This window comes from Pleurodeles waltl, chromosome 4_2 (assembly GCF_031143425.1).
Source record: "Pleurodeles waltl isolate 20211129_DDA chromosome 4_2, aPleWal1.hap1.20221129, whole genome shotgun sequence".
In the NCBI taxonomy this organism is placed as follows: domain Eukaryota; kingdom Metazoa; phylum Chordata; class Amphibia; order Caudata; family Salamandridae; genus Pleurodeles; species Pleurodeles waltl.
Window position 1 is genome coordinate 304,844,887 of NC_090443.1, and position 18,740 is coordinate 304,863,626.

General features: G+C 46.6%; 1 protein-coding gene across 1 annotated transcript in view; it reads right to left on the reverse strand.

Annotated features, from left to right (window-relative positions):
* Positions 1 to 18,740, reverse strand: part of PHF5A (PHD finger protein 5A) — a 134,151-nt gene that overhangs the window by 98,124 nt on the left and 17,287 nt on the right. The gene's annotated exons all lie outside the window — the stretch shown is intronic.

Here is an 18,740-nt window from a genome sequence, read left to right on the forward strand (position 1 = left end):
CATTTAGCCCTTTTGAAAAGGTAACCAACTGTGTGATTCCTATAACTCTGGATGCCCAACAAAAGGGGGTGAGGGGAGGGGTGGGGGGGGGGTGGGGGGGGGAATACAAAGAAGTGACAACACACAGTGTTCCTGATGACACAAAGTAGTACAATTTAGGAAAAAAACAATGTAAAACTGAATAATACACCCAAGTAAAACAATTAATGAAGGAGATGCACTTGTGGGACTCCCTTAGAGTAATAAAGGAGTCAGAATGGAATAATGTCAAGCAAGTTGGCATGGGTCATTTGCCTCTGCCTGTGGTAGAGAAAGAGGAGACTGAGGCTAAAACAAGTGCAAAATTGTCCTGCTATCTGGATGCATCAGTTTTGTAACATACCTGGTGAATTACTAAATGAAACCTGTGGTGTGATAAGTGGTGAAATTTGTGGCACACAGAACACAGGATTAAAATTTGCTGCCACACTTGAAGGATGCCCTGGCACTACCACTACTAAGTAAATGCCACAGAAGGACATTTGGTAGGCAGCCACAGACTCGGATATCAAGGTAATGGCTGGGACATTCTTAATCTTCACTGGGAGTGTGAGAATAACTTGGTAAAATCAAATTCCACCTAGGACCTTTATTACTAGGTTGAGGAGTTTTATACATCGCTGTGTACTGCCTTTCAGTTACTTTAGACAGCTGTGATTAAGATTATCAGTCTGGGCCCCTTGTCACTGTTTGGACTGTAGCTACCCCACTTTCACAGCCTTAATATCTGTCTAAGGAAACTGAAAGGCCAAAATGTGTATAAAACTCCCCAACCTGGTAATTTTAGGTTACTTAAGATACCCATAAAGAGTTTGGGAGTGCGGCAACTACAGTCCAAACAGTGGTGAGGGCCAAGTCTGATATTCTTAATCCTAGTTCCCCCTAGCAGAGGAGTTTCAGCTGAATGCAGACTGGCACAGTTCAATTGTCATGCCCTAGAAATGCATGTAGTCGGCTCAGCCCTCAAATATGAGCACAGGGGCATGCCACAGTTTAGGACTCTGACCTCACAAAGGTTCTTCCTGAATGAACAGGAGCATTTGTTAAGCACAATGTTCGCCAATAGGCATCTTAGTGCTAAATAGCAAGGCACAACAGGAGGAGAGAAAGACAAAGGACCATAGTTATACTTTTTTGCACTGCATTTGCGTAATTTTTTGGCGCAAAAGTGTTGCAAACTTACAAAATACAATTGTATTTTGTAAGTTTGCAACACTTTTGCGTCAAAAAATGACACAAATGCGGCGCTAAAAAAAAAAAAAAAAAAGGTATAAATATGGGCCAAAGATTCAGAGAGGAGCTAAGAAGCAAGCCCTAAGGGAGGATAACAGAGGAACCATCAAGCAAAGGTGAATTTTAATTTATTTCCAAAATACTGTGTGGTCAACTTCTGAAGATATTCAGGAACCTGACTGCAGATATTGGCTGAAAACACTACAAAGGATCTGACACCCACGTGAGTAAGTCTAAAATGAAGAATGGAGGAAGTTGGATTATTTGGGGTGGGCGACTACCCTCAAGGAACAATCACAACCTTTCTTAGGGTGAACACAAAGTAATTTCACTAACTTGAGAGCAACGCCCCTGGTAGCTATTGCACACAGCACACATGCGTAACTTACGCCAATGTGTAAAGTCTTCATACTGGTAAAAGGTGAGTTCCCACTTGCTAGGATTTATTTATAGGTAGCTCATTGCCGTAGAAGGTGCTTAGATATTAGTAAAAAATAAGAGGTCATATAGACCAATAAGCACCGAAGGTTGGGTACCCAAGATCTTAGGAAAAGGGCCATGCTATACCGTCAGACCCAAAAGCACAGTCAGCAGAAGATTGTAGCAAAAGAAAATGCCCATGTAAAAAAAATACAAAAAAAATACAAAAATACAAAAAAAAAAAAAAATGCAGTTGCACCAATTGGTTCCTAGCAGAGAAGTAGAAAGGATCACAAAATAAATGTAAACTATTTCTTTCGTGATATCAAAAATGGAAATGTTGAAAAGGGAAAGGATAAACCACAGTGCTGAGTGAGAAACATGATGAATACGATGAAGCAATGGGTGCAGGGATAAATAAAGTGGTGGTGCTGACACCCATTATTCAGCAATTCAAATATAACTATGAGTGGACTACAAAGTATATAACTATAAAGAGTAATTTCTTCCTTATTATTGACAAACATGTGTATTTAAAGTCAAAAGGAAACAAGAACATACCATGGAAATATATTCAGCGTCAGCTATTTAGAAGAATTCAATATATTTAATAAAAAGGTAGTCAATCTGCAAAAAGAAAGGAAAAAGCGACAGCGCTAAATGTAATTTTTTATTAAGGAAACTGTAAGAAAAACGGGATGCTGACCATATGAAGTCTAAAAGCATGGAATCATCATGTTTTAGCGCTAGTAATAAGGGAGTGAAAATTGCATTTAGATCAACTCCGATAAGATAGGAGAATCTAATTAGGCACTAGACATCTTAAACAGCAGTAAACTCTTATACCACAGAGCGGTATTTAATTTCAGATGTCAGTAGTCAAAATCGGGGACAGGTATCAGATTGTGCACTAGGCGTATTAAACAAAGGCCAGGGGCAGTAAACCTTTATAAGGTAAAGCAGTATTTGCTATCAAGAGTCCGTGGTCTGAAACGGGGACAGATAAAAGCTTACTGTTTCGTAGCAATTGTGAAGGCATTGAAGGAGTTCAATCAGTCGCATCCTTGGACGCCGCCATAATCCGGAACGCGTGAAATGTAATAGAGCCTTCTTTTAAGTTGAGGTCTTCGCACCGGGAGTCCTTCATTTATGTTGATTATGAAAAAGGGAGCGCCATTTTGAAACGGCAGGCAGGCTACTAGTCTGCCTATTTACAATATAAGAATGCAGAAACAAGCAGTACGGAATAAAGTTATATATTTGTAATGTGTGCGATAAGGGTCGAGTGTACTACTCACAGGGTCAGATGCTTACGATACATTGAGATATCTAAAAAGGAGAAGTAGACAATTCAACTTAATGAGTATAGATCACTTGAGGTGTAAGAAGTTGAAATGTAATACAGTAGCATGCTGCCCTATCAACAGATACCATGCCTCAGGTTGCTCAAAGTTTATCCTTCCTACATGTATGTAGTAGTGTGAAATAAAGACAAGAAATGAAAAGAACAGTGTGCTAGATAGAATAAAATGATTACAGTACAATTACTCACAGAATAGGTTATATGTATTACAAGTTGAGATAGAAAAGTAAAAAATAAATGACAGTTATACATTAATTCTCGATGTACAGGGAGTGCAGAATTATTAGGCAAATGAGTATTTTGACCACATCATCCTCTTTATGCATGTTGTCTTACTCCAAGCTGTATGGGCTCGAAAGCCTACTACCAATTAAGCATATTAGGTGATGTGCATCTCTCTAATGAGAAGGGGTGTGGTCTAATGACATCAACACCCTATATCAGGTGTGCATAATTATTAGGCAACTTCCTTTCCTTTGGCAAAATGGGTCAAAAGAAGGACTTGACAGGCTCAGAAAAGTCAAAAATAGTGAGATATCTTGCAGAGGGATGCAGCACTCTTAAAATTGCAAAGCTTCTGAAGCGTGATCATCGAACAATCAAGCGTTTCATTCAAAATAGTCAACAGGGTCGCAAGAAGCGTGTGGAAAAACCAAGGCGCAAAATAACTGCCCATGAACTGAGAAAAGTCAAGCGTGCAGCTGCCACGATGCCACTTGCCACCAGTTTGGCCATATTTCAGAGCTGCAACATCACTGGAGTGCCCAAAAGCACAAGGTGTGCAATACTCAGAGACATGGCCAAGGTAAGAAAGGCTGAAAGACGACCACCACTGAACAAGACACACAAGCTGAAACGTCAAGACTGGGCCAAGAAATATCTCAAGACTGATTTTTATAAGGTTTTATGGACTGATGAAATGAGAGTGAGTCTTGATGGGCCAGATGGATGGGCCCGTGGCTGGATTGGTAAAGGGCAGAGAGCTCCAGTCCGACTCAGACGCCAGCAAGGTGGAGGTGGAGTACTGGTTTGGGCTGGTATCATCAAAGATGAGCTTGTGGGGCCTTTTCGGGTTGAGGATGGAGTCAAGCTCAACTCCCAGTCCTACTGCCAGTTCCTGGAAGACACCTTCTTCAAGCAGTGGTACAGGAAGAAGTCTGCATCCTTCAAGAAAAACATGATTTTCATGCAGGACAATGCTCCATCACACGCGTCCAAGTACTCCACAGCGTGGCTGGCAAGAAAGGGTATAAAAGAAGGAAATCTAATGACATGGCCTCCTTGTTCACCTGATCTGAACCCCATTGAGAACCTGTGGTCCATCATCAAATGTGAGATTTACAAGGAGGGAAAACAGTACACCTCTCTGAACAGTGTCTGGGAGGCTGTGGTTGCTGCTGCACGCAATGTTGATGGTGAACAGATCAAAACACTGACAGAATCCATGGATGGCAGGCTTTTGAGTGTCCTTGCAAAGAAAGGTGGCTATATTGGTCACGGATTTGTTTTGTTTTTGAATGTCAGAAATGTATATTTGTGAATGTTGAGATGTTATATTGGTTTCACTGGTAATGATAAATAATTGAAATGGGTATATATTTTTTTTGGTTAAGTTGCCTAATAATTATGCACAGTGATAGTCACCTGCACACACAGATATCCCCCTAACATAGCTAAAACTAAAAACAAACTAAAAACTACTTCCAAAAATATTCAGTTTTGATATTAATGAGTTTTTTGGGTTCATTGAGAACATGGTTGTTCAATAATAAAATTAATCCTCAAAAATACAACTTGCCTAATAATTCTGCACTCCCTGTATTAAAGAAGCCAATAGTGCCATTCGGAGTCTTTATTGAGGCCTTGTCGTACTGTGTCATAGCGAATAATCAGACGACTTTCTTCTTAGCTGAGCACTTTGTATGTTCTACCTGTTACCTATATATCTGATAATAATATGCTGGAATAAATACAACTTCACCTACCACAAGCTTGACTCACGTCTCGGATATTACTTCTCCCTGCAAAACTTTGGAACCTCGTATGCTAATATCTAAGCACCTTCTACAGCAATGAGACGCCTATAAATACTAGCAAGTGGGAACTCCATATATGGGGGGGCTAGGGTTCAATTCCCTGGTTTGAGCTCCCACGACCTCTCAACATTACCAGTTAACAGGCATTTTCACAAGAAGTAAAAAACTGGACCCTCATTTGCCCTGCAAAGTGTTCATGCAGTACCAAAAACAGTAACTAAAGCCGAAATGCAAAATAATAAAATTGCAAACCAAACTAGAAAAATAAAGTAAAATGTATTAAACAAAATGAAAAAAATCCAGGGTGAACCAGAGATACGAGTTTTTAAAGTTTTAAATGAAAATAGCACCAATACAGTGCCAACGATGGTCACGGTATACCTGAACCTAGGAGCAATTTGAAACTGTTCGCAATGGAGCATAGGCCAGATATACAAACCAGGTTCTTCCTGGTCAAAGATTTTGTGTTCTGCCTTTAGTCCTTCAAGACCCAATCCACAATAGGAGTACACTTCTAAAGCCACCCCAAGGAGCACTGGGGAGTCACTGTGAGACTTGTAGGGTAGCAGGCAGGGGCCAAACAGGAGGGTCCCGTCCAGGTACAGTTACCACTTTTGCAGTTGCAGGAAAAAGCCTCTTGTGGCTTGTTGTGTTCATGTAGTGTAGGAAGTTGGCTCTGTATATACTATTTAAAAGTAAGAAATAGTGTGCACAGAGTCCAAGGGTTCCCCTTAAAGGTAAGATAGTGGCAAAAATAGGTAATTCTAATGCTCCATTTTGTGGTAGTGTGGTCGAGTAGTAGGCTTATCAGTGTAGTGTTAAGCATTTGTTGTACACACACAGGCAATAAATGAGGAACACACACTCAAAGACTTACTCCAGGCCAATAGGTTTTTATATAGAAAAATATATTTTCTAAGTTTATTTTAAGAACCACAGGTTCAAGATTTACAAGTAATACTTCAAATGAAAGGTATTTCACTCAGGTATTCTAGGAACTTTGAATAATCACAATAGCATGTACAGGTTTGACAAAAATGGCAATTAGCTATTTTAAAAGTGGACACAGTGCAAAAATCAACAGTTCCTGGGGGAGGTAAGGAATTGTTAAGTTCACAGGTAAGTAAAACACTTACAGGGTCCAAAGTTGGGTCCAAAGTAGCCCACTGTTGGGGGTTCAAGGCAACCCCAAAGTTACCCCACCAGCAGCTCAGGGCCGGTCAGGTGCAGAGGTCAAAGAGGTGCCCAAAACACACAGGCTTCAATGGAAACAGGGGTGCCCCGGTTCCAGTCTGCCAGCAGGTAAGTACCTGCGTCCTCGGAGGGCAGACTAGGGGCGTTTTGTAGGGCACCAGGTTGGGGGGGGGGGGGAAATACAAGTAGGCACAAAAAGTACACCCTCATCGGCACAGGGGCGGCCAGGTGAGGAGTGCAAACAGGCATTGAGTTTTGTATTGAAAGCAATGGGGAGACCTGTGGGTCTCTTCAACGATGCAGGCAGACACAGGGGGGGGGGGGATCTTCGGGGTAGCCACCACCTGGGCTAGGCAGAGGGTCGTCTAAGGGTCGCTCCTGCACTGGAGTTCGGTTCCTTCAGGTCCTGGGGGCTGCGGGTGCAGTGTTGGTTCCAGGCGTCGGGTCCCTTGTTACAGGCACTCACGGTCAGGGGGAGCCTCTGGATTTCCTCTGCAGGCGTCACTGTGGGGGCTCAGGGGGGTCGTCTCTGGTTACTCACGGGCTCGCAGTCGCCGGGGAGTCCTCCCTGAAGTGTTGGTTTTCCACGGGTCGAGCCAGGGGCATCGGGTGCAGAGTGGAAAGTCTCACGCTTCCGGCGGGAAACGTGAAGTCTTTAAAGTTGCTTCTTTGTTGCAGAAAGTTGCAAATTGTTGAACAGGGCTGCTGTTCGAGAGTTTCTTGGTCCTTGGTTGCAGGGCAGTCCTCTGAGGCTTCAGAGGTTGCTGGTCCCTGCAACAGCGACGCATCCAACAGTTTTCCTCAAAGATGAGACAGGCCGGTAGGGCTGGGGCCAAAGCAGTGGTCTTCTCAGTCTTCACTGCAGGGCTTCAGGTCAGCAGTCCTTCTGGTTAAGGTTGCAGGAATCTAGTTTCCTAGGTTCTGGGGGCCCCTAAATACTGAATTTAGGGGTGTGTTTAGGTCTGGGAGGGCAGTAGCTAATGGCTACTGTCCTGGAGAATGGCTACACCCTCTTTGTGCCTCCTCCCTGTGGGGAGGGGGCACATCCCTAATCCTATTGGGGGAATCCTCCATCCACAAAATGGAGAATTTCTAAAAAGTAAGAGCCACCTCAGCTCAGGACACCTTAGGGGCTGACTCCTCCTTGTTTTTCTCATTATCTCCTCCAGCCTTGACGCAAAAAGTGGGGGCAGTGGCCGAAGGGGCGGGCATCTCCATTAGCTGGGATGCCCTGGGGTGCAGTAACAAAAGGGGTGAGCCTTTGAGGCTCACCGCCAGGTGTTACAGTTCCTGCAAGGGGAGGTGAGCAGCACCTCCACACAGTACAGGCTTTGTTCCTGGCCACAGAGTGACAAAGGCACTCTCCCCATGTGGCCAGCAACATGTCTGGTGTGTGGCAGGCTGGCAAAAACTAGTCAGCCCACACTGGAAGTCGGGTATGTTTTCAGGGGGGCATCTCTAAGATGCCCTCTGGGTGTATTTTACAATAAATTGTACACTGGCATCAGTGTGCATTTATTGTGCTGAGAAGTTTGATACTAAACTTCCCAGTTTTCAGTGCAGCCATTATGGTACTGTGGAGTTCGTGTTTGACAGACTCCCATTCATAGCTTAGCATCAGCAAAGGCAAAAAGTCAGGGGTAACCATGCCAAGGAGGCATTTACTTACATGTAGCTTTAACAGGAGGTCAACCTTATGACTCCTGGAGTCCACTTCTTTGTCCTGGATACAAGAGGAAGCAGGTCCAGGTCTGTTAGGCCCCTAGACTAGTCAGGTCAGTAAAAAAACTGGACAAAGTGAGGGGCGTGGCCGAGGCGTCAAGATGGCGGACGCACTTCTGTAGTGCTCCGGACCCCTCCATCATCTGCCTCTAACGGACACCATCCAGCCCCACCAGATGACCCTCTTGGCCCTGTGGCCTCTTTGAATTACTGTCACCGCTCCCCCTGTGGGGCGAGGTGTTTTTCGGGCCGGAGGGACCCCAAAATGGCAGAGGACTGCTGAGGCCGCGTTCCTGGGCCTTCGGGGGGAGAGACGAGCGGTGGTGACTACTCGCCGCGGATCGGCGGCGGGGCCTGGAATTGGGGCTGGGGGCCCGCATCATCTGGGGCGACCCCCGTGGCTTGGGGGCGCTAGACCTTTCCCCCCCCCCTCTACAGCCAGAGTTGAACCGGTGCTCCCAGGGACCTTGGTTGGGCGCTGCAGACGCGCCACCCGATGCGCCCTGGGACCCGGTCGGGGCACCCGTCGAGGGACAAACGGTGAGTCTCGGCCCCTGCCTGCCACCCGGACCTGTACCGAGGCCAGAGACTGTCACCAAGGGACCAATGAGCCGGAATCCTTCTTCTCCCCCTTCCCGTTTTTGAGAAATGACATCGGTGGGAAGGGCCCGTTGAGGGGAAAAATAGAGGGTCTCCCGCTGGCCCGACCGGCGGCACACAGGGCCGGAACGGCGGAGACAGTGACACATAAAATGGGCACAGAGAGAAAGATCGGGGCTCGGCCTACTGCCTGGAAATACTTTGGGCCTGGTGGCTGCTGAGGGGGGGACAGCCGAGACCGCCTCCTCCACTTTCTCTTCGGCACACCGCTGGAACCTGGGTCCGACATCCCGGGAACGCTTGGGGCCGGGACCGGGGCCAAAGACAACGGGTGGGCAAAAGCCAGAGCACCCTTAGAGAGACAGCCTTAGAGCCTACTAAAATTCACGGAGGAGCCCCATAAAACACACCGCACACCCAGATATTGAAACCTCAACCGGGGACACGCCGGACTCATCATGGGCAAAGACAAACCAGTGCGACAAACGACGGCCCAGACCTGCATGGACCAGTTCACCACGGGTGCCGCCGGGCCCCGGTCGGAGGACCGGACCCCGGGTAGAGGCAGCGAACATCAGATGGCATCCGGGGACTTGGCAACAATACTCCAGGCAATCCAGGCTTCCCAAGCAGCCGTCGAATCCAAAATTGGGGAAGTTAGAGTGGACGTGGCCCTGGTCAGAGAAGACCTCCGCAATGCCACAGCTCGCATCACAGAGGCCGAATCTAGGATCTCCACGGTAGAAGATGATGTAGCTGCCCTTAAAGCCCAGGTTTCCGCGCTGACAGCTCGTACCTCAGAGTTGCATAGGAGAGCCGAACACGCTGAGAACAGGTCAAGACGAAACAACCTTCGTCTGGTGGGCCTTCCTGAAAACACAGCAGAAACATCTCTTGTCCAATACCTAGAGGACTGGCTCCGCTCCTGGATCCCCACCGACCGTCTCACACCATGGTTCGCTGTGGAACAGGCCCACAGGGCCCTACAGGTTAAACCCCCGCCGGGTGCCTCACCCAGGTCAGTGAAACTACGCCTCTTCAACTTCAAAGACAGGGATGTGATTTTACAAGAAGCACGTACAAAAGGAGATCTCTCCTGCAACGGGGCCAAGGTCCTTCTGTTCCCGGACTACACGCGAGAAGTTCAACAACAACGCCGCTCGTTCACGGAGGTGAAACAAAAATTGAAAGCCATGGATATCCAATATCGACTCCTGTTCCCAGCGCGACTCCGTGTGGTCTATCACAACCAAACCCAGTTCTTTGACCGTCCGACCGCTGCCTGGACTTGGATGACAGAGGAGATCCCCCTGGGCCTCTCCGGGGGAGGCACGCGCCCCTCCGGTGATCCGGGGCCAGACCGCCCGGGGGACGGCGGCTGGACCGACGCCACCGCACAAGATCTCGGCGACGTGGGGCACCAACGGGGTCCCCTGCAGAATCACTGCCAGGATCCCACCGGGCAGAACAGCGAGATTTACACACGGACCACAGCCCTGGGGGCTCTGGAAACGGCCCTGTTTCTGTGGGCGAGAGACGGGCCCGGCCTGGGCCCCTGGAAGACTCCGACTTATCACACAGCCCGGTGCTGTGAAGCCGCTAGTGCCGAGAGACACTTGGAAGGGAGTCCCTAACGGACTAATGGGGCACAGAAGTCAAGACAATCTTATTATTAAGTATCACAATTTTAGAATTAATCCGAAAGTGGAGGGGTCCACCATCACTACAGTTACCGCTACCTCATCAGTTTTAAGTACACCTCGCCAGTTCTAGACGGGAGGTGGTTATATGGGCGACAGATGCTTCTGGGGAGAAGTATGGGGTGGGAAGGGAGTTGGGGGGCAAGGGAGTTCAGGCCGAGTTATACAGGCCACCGGTGCCACGTTTAGGTCACCAACACTTAATTTTTAGGTCCAGCAGACAGAGCAAAAATCATAAGGACTCAACTGAACATGGGATAACACACACTCCACAAAGCCAGAGAATAGGCGAGGGCTTTCCCACATTTCGGGGTCCACTGGAGATAGTCCCAAATGAATATGATGATCACCCTTTAAACACTCACCCCCCATGAGCCAAACACAGGTTCTCATGGAACGTCAACAGGCTCCTAGATAAAATAAAACGCACCGCCGTACTCATGTACGTACACAGACATAGGCCAGACGTGCTTCTGTTACAAGAAACTCCTCTTCAGGGAGACAATTGTCCCTTCCTGGCTCGTAGGGGTTTTGACAGAATTTATCATGCCGGGTTCACTCGTGGCTCTAGGGGAGTGGCTATACTTCTTCATAGATCCTTCCCCATGACAAATATTCAAACACGAAGAGATCAACATGGACGATTCATAGCTATTACAGGGAAAATTGAAGGGAACACGATCAATATGGTCAGCACCTATGTCCCCCCCACTTTGGTTCGGAAAACTTTAGACGATCTCTCCCAGCTGCTTCTAAATCTACCACCAGGGCTCACAATGATAGGAGGAGACTAACTCCACCCCAGACCCAACAATGGACGTGACAGGCCCAATCTCCACGCATAGACACACAATGGCAACGGGGCTCAGGGGATGGCTCTCGGCGACGAGGCTCTGTGACGCCTGGCGAATATGGCACCCAAGACGGCGTCAGTTCACCCACACGTCACCCGCTCATGGTTCACAATCCAGGATAGACCTGGTCCTTCTTCTGGGCACTGACTGCGCAGCTCTCTCCCACATTGAACTGTTGCCGAGGGGGGATCTCTGACCACGCCCCACTCCGATTCAGTATAGGTCACACCCAATCCCAGATCCGTCCAATGTGGCGATTAAATGCATGGTACCTCCAAGACTAAGGTTATGTGGAACAGTTGCGTGAGGAGATAAAGGAGTATTTTGAGCTGAACGAAGGGTCAGTGTCATCCACAGGTACCTTGTGGGCGGCGGCTAAGGCGGTGCTAAGAGCAAGGGCCAAAAACCTGATACGGATCCAAGAACGTACTCAAACCCAACACATTGAAAAGTTGGAACTAAGAATCGTAGCCCTGGAAAGTAAGAATGATGTAAGCCCAACAGATAAAATGACAAGACAAATAAGCTTGCTCCGAGAGGAAATAAGAGACCAATCCCTAGAATCGGCTAAATACATATGGAGAGCTAGTACTGCAAAAATCTATGGCTGGGGAGATAAGACCGGTAAAATGCTACATTGGCTGGTATCTCACCACCAGGCCTCCAGGATAGTCCCCGAGGTTCGGGATGGCGAGGGAAACACTGTCGTTCAACATGCAGAAATCGCAAATGCCTTTGCCACATATTACCAAACTCTTTATCAAGCGTCGGGACGGGTCAATATGAATGTAGCCAGACAGTTACTAGATGAAACCCCCCTCCCGCGGTTGTCAGCGATAGAAGCAAAGGCCTTAGATGAACCTGTCGACACAGAAGAAATCCAGATGGCCATTTCGGCCCTGGGCGCGGGGAAAACACCGGGACCCGACGGACTCCCTGCAGAATACTACAAGGTATTTAGAGAGGAGTTAATGCCACACCTGTTGAACCTCTTCACGGAGGTAGATAACAGTGGTGTCTTCCCCAGAGAACTAGATACAGCTACCATTGTGGTGTTACCTAAGACTCAACCCCCCTCAATACTCCGTGCCGACTACAGGCCAATTTCACTAATTAATACAGAGATAAAGATTTTTGCAACCATCCTTGCCTCCCGACTTAAAAAGATCATTCCTCTACTTATAAACCCAGATCAATGCAGCTTTATGGCCACTCGTAGCACTCGGCATTGTATCCGCCGGTTGCACATAGCATTAGCTGAACGTGGCAGTTTGACTCAAGACCTCGCCCTTTTACTCATTGACTTTGAAAAAGCCTTCGATTCCGTTGATTGGGGTTTTCTCCAGCTGGTACTCCGACGCGCAGGCCTGGGCCCTAGATTTTGCCGCTTGGTTCAGGCACTATACACCAACCCCACTGCCCGGGTGCAGGTCAACGGTTCTTTGTCGTCAACAATAGAGATTCACAGGGGCACACCACAGGGTTGTCCTCTATCCCCCCTTTTATTCACCTTAGCCATTGAGCCTCTGGCGCAGATGGTGAGATCCGACCCAATATATAGCGGCTGGAGATGGAAGCACTCCCAGGAAGACAGAATAGCGCTCTATGCGGACGATATCTTGCTATACATGGAGGAACCTAGTGTAACAGGCCAGAGATGCCTCAGACTACTGGAACGCTATGAAGTAGCTTCAGGTCTGAAAATGAACCCGGCTAAATCCATACTAATTCCGTTGGCACACTCACGAGATTGTTTCGACTGGCAGGAACATATACCATTGCGTCGACTAAGCTTTAAATATCTGGGCATCTGGGTATCACTGCTGCCAGAACTGACCTGGGCTAAAAATGTGACCCCCCCCCCTACTGTCACGCATAAAAACGGATCTCCAGAAATGGCAAACTCTACCACTAAACATAATGGCCCGAGTAGCTTTATACAAGATGATGATTTTGCCAAGGCTCCTCTACACCTTTCAAAACTTCCCCCTACCCATCCCCCGCTCATGGTTCAAGGCCCTTGAAAGAGCTACAGGGTTGTTCTTCTGGAAGGGTTCCAGACACCGCGTAGGGGCCCGTCACTGCCGAAGAGGGATCTACGATGGAGGCCTGGGCGTCTCAGACCCCTACCTTTACTACTTAGCCTCCCAATTAATAGTGATACACGATTGGTTTAATGGGGGATGGGGAGATCCAGCCTACCGAGTAGAATTGGAGACCCTAGGGTTTCCCCGCCTTCTAGACATTATGTACGGGAACCCCCTGCCCCGAGAGATGGGAGAAGTTACCAAAGTGATTTTCCAGGCATGGCGAGCTGCCCTGAGATACACCCACTGGAATACCACTGTTACACACCAAACACCACTGTGGAGAGGGAAATGGCTAAGCGCAACTGCAGCTCTGAAGGGATTCCGGGAATGGGACCTGGTGGGCATCTCACTGGTTGGGGACGTGTGGGCAGGGGACTCCATGAAATCTTTTCAAGACTTAAGGAGGGATTTTCAACTAGCCCCAACACAATTCTTCCGATATCTCCAACTCGGGCATGCCTTAAAAACCCACATACCGACAGCAGGCTCCCTACCAGAATCTAACCCGCTAGAAACCAAACTACTCATGGGAAACCTGGGAGGGAAAAGGGTTTCCCAAATTTATAAAATGCTAGTTAACAATGCCCCTGGAGACGTGAAACTCATTAGATCCAGATGGGAGGCATGGGAGGGAGCCCTAAAAGACGCAGAATAAAGTAAGCACTGATGGCACTCAGGCCCTTAGTGGTGTCGGCCAAGCTCAGCACAGTGCAATTCTATTACTTGCACAGTGCGTACTTATCTCCTGCTAGATTATACCGCGCAGGTCTACGTCCCTCGGCCCAATGCCCAAGATGCTTGCTTGAACCTGCAGATTTTTTCCACATGGTCTGGTCATGTCAAGTGATCCAGTCCTATTGGGAATCAGTGTTTCGAGTGCTGGAGAAAGTCTTAAATGGTGAAATACAAAGAACTGCCAAACTAGTCTTACTGGGCGGGTTGGAGGGCATGAGAGGAACACGGGCTCACCAAGCACTGGTAGCCACAGCCCTGTTAATAGCTAAAAGGGACATAGCAGCAACATGGATCTCCCCGAGGGCCCAAAACTCCATAAATGGAAGAAAGGGGTAAACTGGTGTGCGGCCCAAGAAAAGGTGGTCTAAGAGTCTAGAGGGTGTCCCAGGAAATTTGAAAAGATATGGGGAAGATAGGTAGATTTGCTATTATAATAGAAGATGGGAACCTGGCCAAGACGGCAGCACTGGAAACCAGGCAATGGTCAAACCCCACAGTTCAAAACTCTGACTTCCCATATGATATCTATCTGTTTGAAAATCGCTAATGTCCTTAACCTCGTTTACAATGTTATATGGAACTGTAATTGTGCTCTGCTTGACCTACCACTGTTTTTGTTCCTTGTTGTTGGTTTATTATTTTATCAAAAACAAACAATAAAACTTGTTTATCAAAAAAAAAAAAAAACTGGACAAAGTGGCTCTGCTCTGGAGGTGCTAATCAAAACCAGGCTGCCGAATACCAAGGCTGCATTGTCTTACATTCACCTCAGGCCCCTTTAATCCACTAGCAGACACTGGTGCCCCTTTCTCTTACTTTCCAGTCTCTTTCTCCTTATCCCATTTCTAACTCCCTCTTCCGCCTCCTTTCCCTCTTTTGTGTTTCTCTTTTCCTCGTGATTCATATCTTATGAGGAAAATTAGGTGGTGTCAGTCCCCAAAATTAGGTGCCTGCTTCCTGTACCTTGAAGTTCCCCCCAAGAGTTATATGTAAGACCCCAGCAGACTGGTCAAGCAGGATTTGACATTCAAGCAGAATTTGACACTGTAGAGTCAAAAAGGATGCTCACAACATTGTCTTGCATATAATGTCAGGTTCTGAAGGCTCGCCTAGTCCCATTCAAGTCAGTCTATTGTATGCTCCTAGAAGGCATTGGCTGGAAGAAGTGGGGGGAGAGCAAATACAAATGGGCCTCTGGAGGCTTTTCAGCAAGAAAAAAGGTAACTTTCTAAAAACAAACCTCCATCTTTATAATCAAATACCAGACAGACAATCTTTGAACTTGATTTTTAATAATGATCAAAAATAGTTGTGCAATTAGTTTTCAAGCGGTTTCAAAACCAAATTTAGCAGTATTAAATATATCAATGTAACCTATTGTTTTCCTACGGAACAGCAGCCTTTCAACAGTGAAAATAGTTATTGGAGCTTTTTCATTGCAAGGATGTTTAACATTAAATTCTTACATGTCCTCCTTTTAAATACCATGCACCCTACTTTATGGGCAGAAAGGACTACATCAGGGTGACTTCTAACTATCTAAAAGGAAGGTTTTAACCTATCTAAAGGGAGGTTATTTTTACAGGTTGAATTTGCAGTTTAAAAACTGCAACAGCCAGGCTACAAATGGTAGGTCTGCAGTTATGTTTGCACCGTCACTTTAGTGAGTGGTCCAATGGGTGCTGCAGTCCAACAGTGACATTTAACTTACAGATACCAAGCTCGTGGGGCCTTGAGAACAAGGCACAATACCTTAAACTGTACGTGCAGAGGGCCGGGGAACCAATGTCATTTGTCCCTGGCTTCTGTAATGTGATCTACTTCACAAAGGCCACAACAAATCTGATAGCAGTGATTTAGATCAGCTATAGGCAAGAAAGAAATTAATTTGGAAGACCTCAATAACACGCATTGGCATAACCAATCCTGGAGTGGATTTCGCCCACTACAACGATGGGGCGGTACTCAAGAGGAATTAGTTGGAGAATTTTGTTTACAAAAAAAAGCTGTAGGTAGCCAGAAGCCACAGCAGCACTAATTTAGAATCTTAAAGGGCAATATCCCAATTTGAAGTGAGGTAGGGCCCATGCGGGCATGGGGGACACAATTTAGTGGTCTGAGTTAAACCAGGGCCACAAATCAGAATTTTGGTTGTGTACACAGTTTTAATTCATTGGCGTTCAACCAAGAATGAACCACTGTAAGGGAGAGTTTGATGGTGTTTGAGCTCATGTATAGGCTTCTGAACACTGAACAAGAGTTGGGTATCATCCGCATATGAAACACACTCCAAGCCACAGGAAAGGATCAAATGGGCCAAAATTTGGATATAGATATTAAAAATAATCAAACAGGAAAGAACCCTTTGGAACCATAAAGTTAACCTGTCTTTTCTTAAGCAAAAATATTTGAACTGCAAGATCTGACTGTAGTTATGAAGAAAAGAGATCCTTACTTCAACACAGAAAATCTTAGCCCTACTTCTGACTTAAGTTCTCCCATAACAGAATGGCAGACTGTGTCCCTGCAGCCTCTCTGCATACACATCCCTGCAACCTCTCTGCCAAAGGTTGCTAGGCCAGAAAGAACAGCCAACAGTGCAAGCCTCAATGGCCAATCAGAGTGCACTGGAGAAAAACACCGACAGTCCCTCAACAGGCCACATGAAATGCCTTAGAGGGTCAAAGGGTAGTCACTCCTCTAAGGGATACTTCTGGCCAGTATGTGTGTTGATGGAGCACTTCTTCACACGCCAGCAGGGTTCCTCCAAGACGTAGGCCTGAATGTGTGGACAGCATACTGGAATGGATCTTCTTGTGCCAAGTGGAGGTCCTGAGAAGGCACAGTGCAAGCTAATGATAAGCGTAAAAGGTGATGGTGTTAAGAGTGGGGTGACTGGATGTCAGAGAAATTTAAATCCAAGTTTGTTTGGTCCACGGCTGGAAGTGCTGGAGATTGACTGCAGTTTAGCCCGAGTCACCCCCAAACTAGCTGTGGCAAGACACAATTTAAGAGTATCTGAAAGGCCTTTTCAGTTTGCATTAAGTTACTTCAGAGGTTAAAAGGCTTTTTCTCTTGACCTAGAGCATAACATTTCAGTCAGGGTACAAGAAAACCCAGCGATATCGGGAGGGCACTGAAACATGTTTCTGGGCTGTGTGAGATGATAAGCATTTCTTAAATGCAAGTTCCTTCCACAATATCAGATCAAGTATCTGGATTGTTAGTGAATAGCAAGAGATCAGTCTAGGAATCCTAACCTTAGTTTTTTTTTTTTTTTACATTAACATACACTGCATATAGGTCCAACACTTGTGTATCATTTCGCATGAGTGGAATAGAGGCACCACTGTGCATACTACAGGACTTCAGGACTACAGGCATACACTGAAATGCAAGCCAGAGAAGTAGGTGATGCCGATGCTTGTTGGTGGTTGAGGCCTGGTACGCGATAGTGTGCAGGGATGTGGAATTTATTAAAATATCTACTTGTCCAGGGGGCAGGTTGCTTCTCAAATCTACTTGTCCCTTTGGTACCATGTAGTGTTGCGACAAATTATGGCAGCAATTAATAGCCTCTCTGATTATGCCAGGGCTACTACCATAGTAGGGCTTGAATACTTGGAGTTTCAATCCCTACTGTAGCAATTTCCTTATTTTGCCACCTTTCTGCAGATCTGCATACTGGGGCTGGAGGAAGCAGTAAGCAATAGTTCCAGGGCTGGAATGCCTTTGAGTCTGCAAACCTACTAACCTGCATGTTTTAAAGATTTTTACCAGCTTCTCTCTAATATTTTCCCATAATAAGAAAGGTTGGACATTTACTCCTGACAATGGCAGAATTAGAACTTCTTCCAGGGTTGGGAAGAAAGTGGCTGGAGGGAAAATGCTCAATAGATTTTCACATGAGCAAATCTACACATCGTATTTGCCCACGCTAAAATACAGTTCACAAATATTTTATAGGGGTACGACATATACCATGGGTGCACTTTTGTGACTTTCTTTAAGAATTTGGGGCCACAAGTAGGTAGGTTGAGATTTGTGACCTGCAAATTGCGAGTCGCAAATCCGAATGTAGGATGGTGTCCTTGACACCATCTGTGATTCGCAAGGGCTTCGCAAATGCCCACATCATGAATAATCATGAGGTGGGTCGCAATTTGCGACCCCCTCACGAATGGTGGCCTGCTGGAGACAGCAGACCACCATGTCTGTGACTGCTTTTCAATAAAGCATTTCTTTTTGTAATGCAGCCCGTTTTCCTTAAAGGAAAACGAGATGCATAACAAGAACGAAAAATGAAACGTTTTCGTTTCATTTTTTCAGAGCAGGCAGTGGTCCACAGGACCACTGCTTGCTCTGAAAAAATGTTTACAGTGACATTCACAATGGGAAAGGGGTCCCATGGGGATCCCTTCCCTTTTGCGAAAGTGTTAGCACCCATTTGAAATGGGTGCAAACTGCGATTGGTTTGCGCCCGCGTTCGCGGTCGCAAAACAATCCTACATTGCACTGCGAGTTGCAATTAGGAAGGGAACACCCCTTACTAATTGCGAGTCGCAAACCCGTTTTGTGATTCGGTAACCAGGTTACTGAATCGCAAAACTGGGTTTGTGCATCGCAGTGTGCTTTTTGCACGTCGCAAACAGCGAAAGTCGCTGTTTGCGACATGCAAAAAGCTACCTACATGTGGGTCTTGGTCCCTAATTAGGTCTGGTGTTAACAAAGACATTTTGTTTTTATTAAACTTC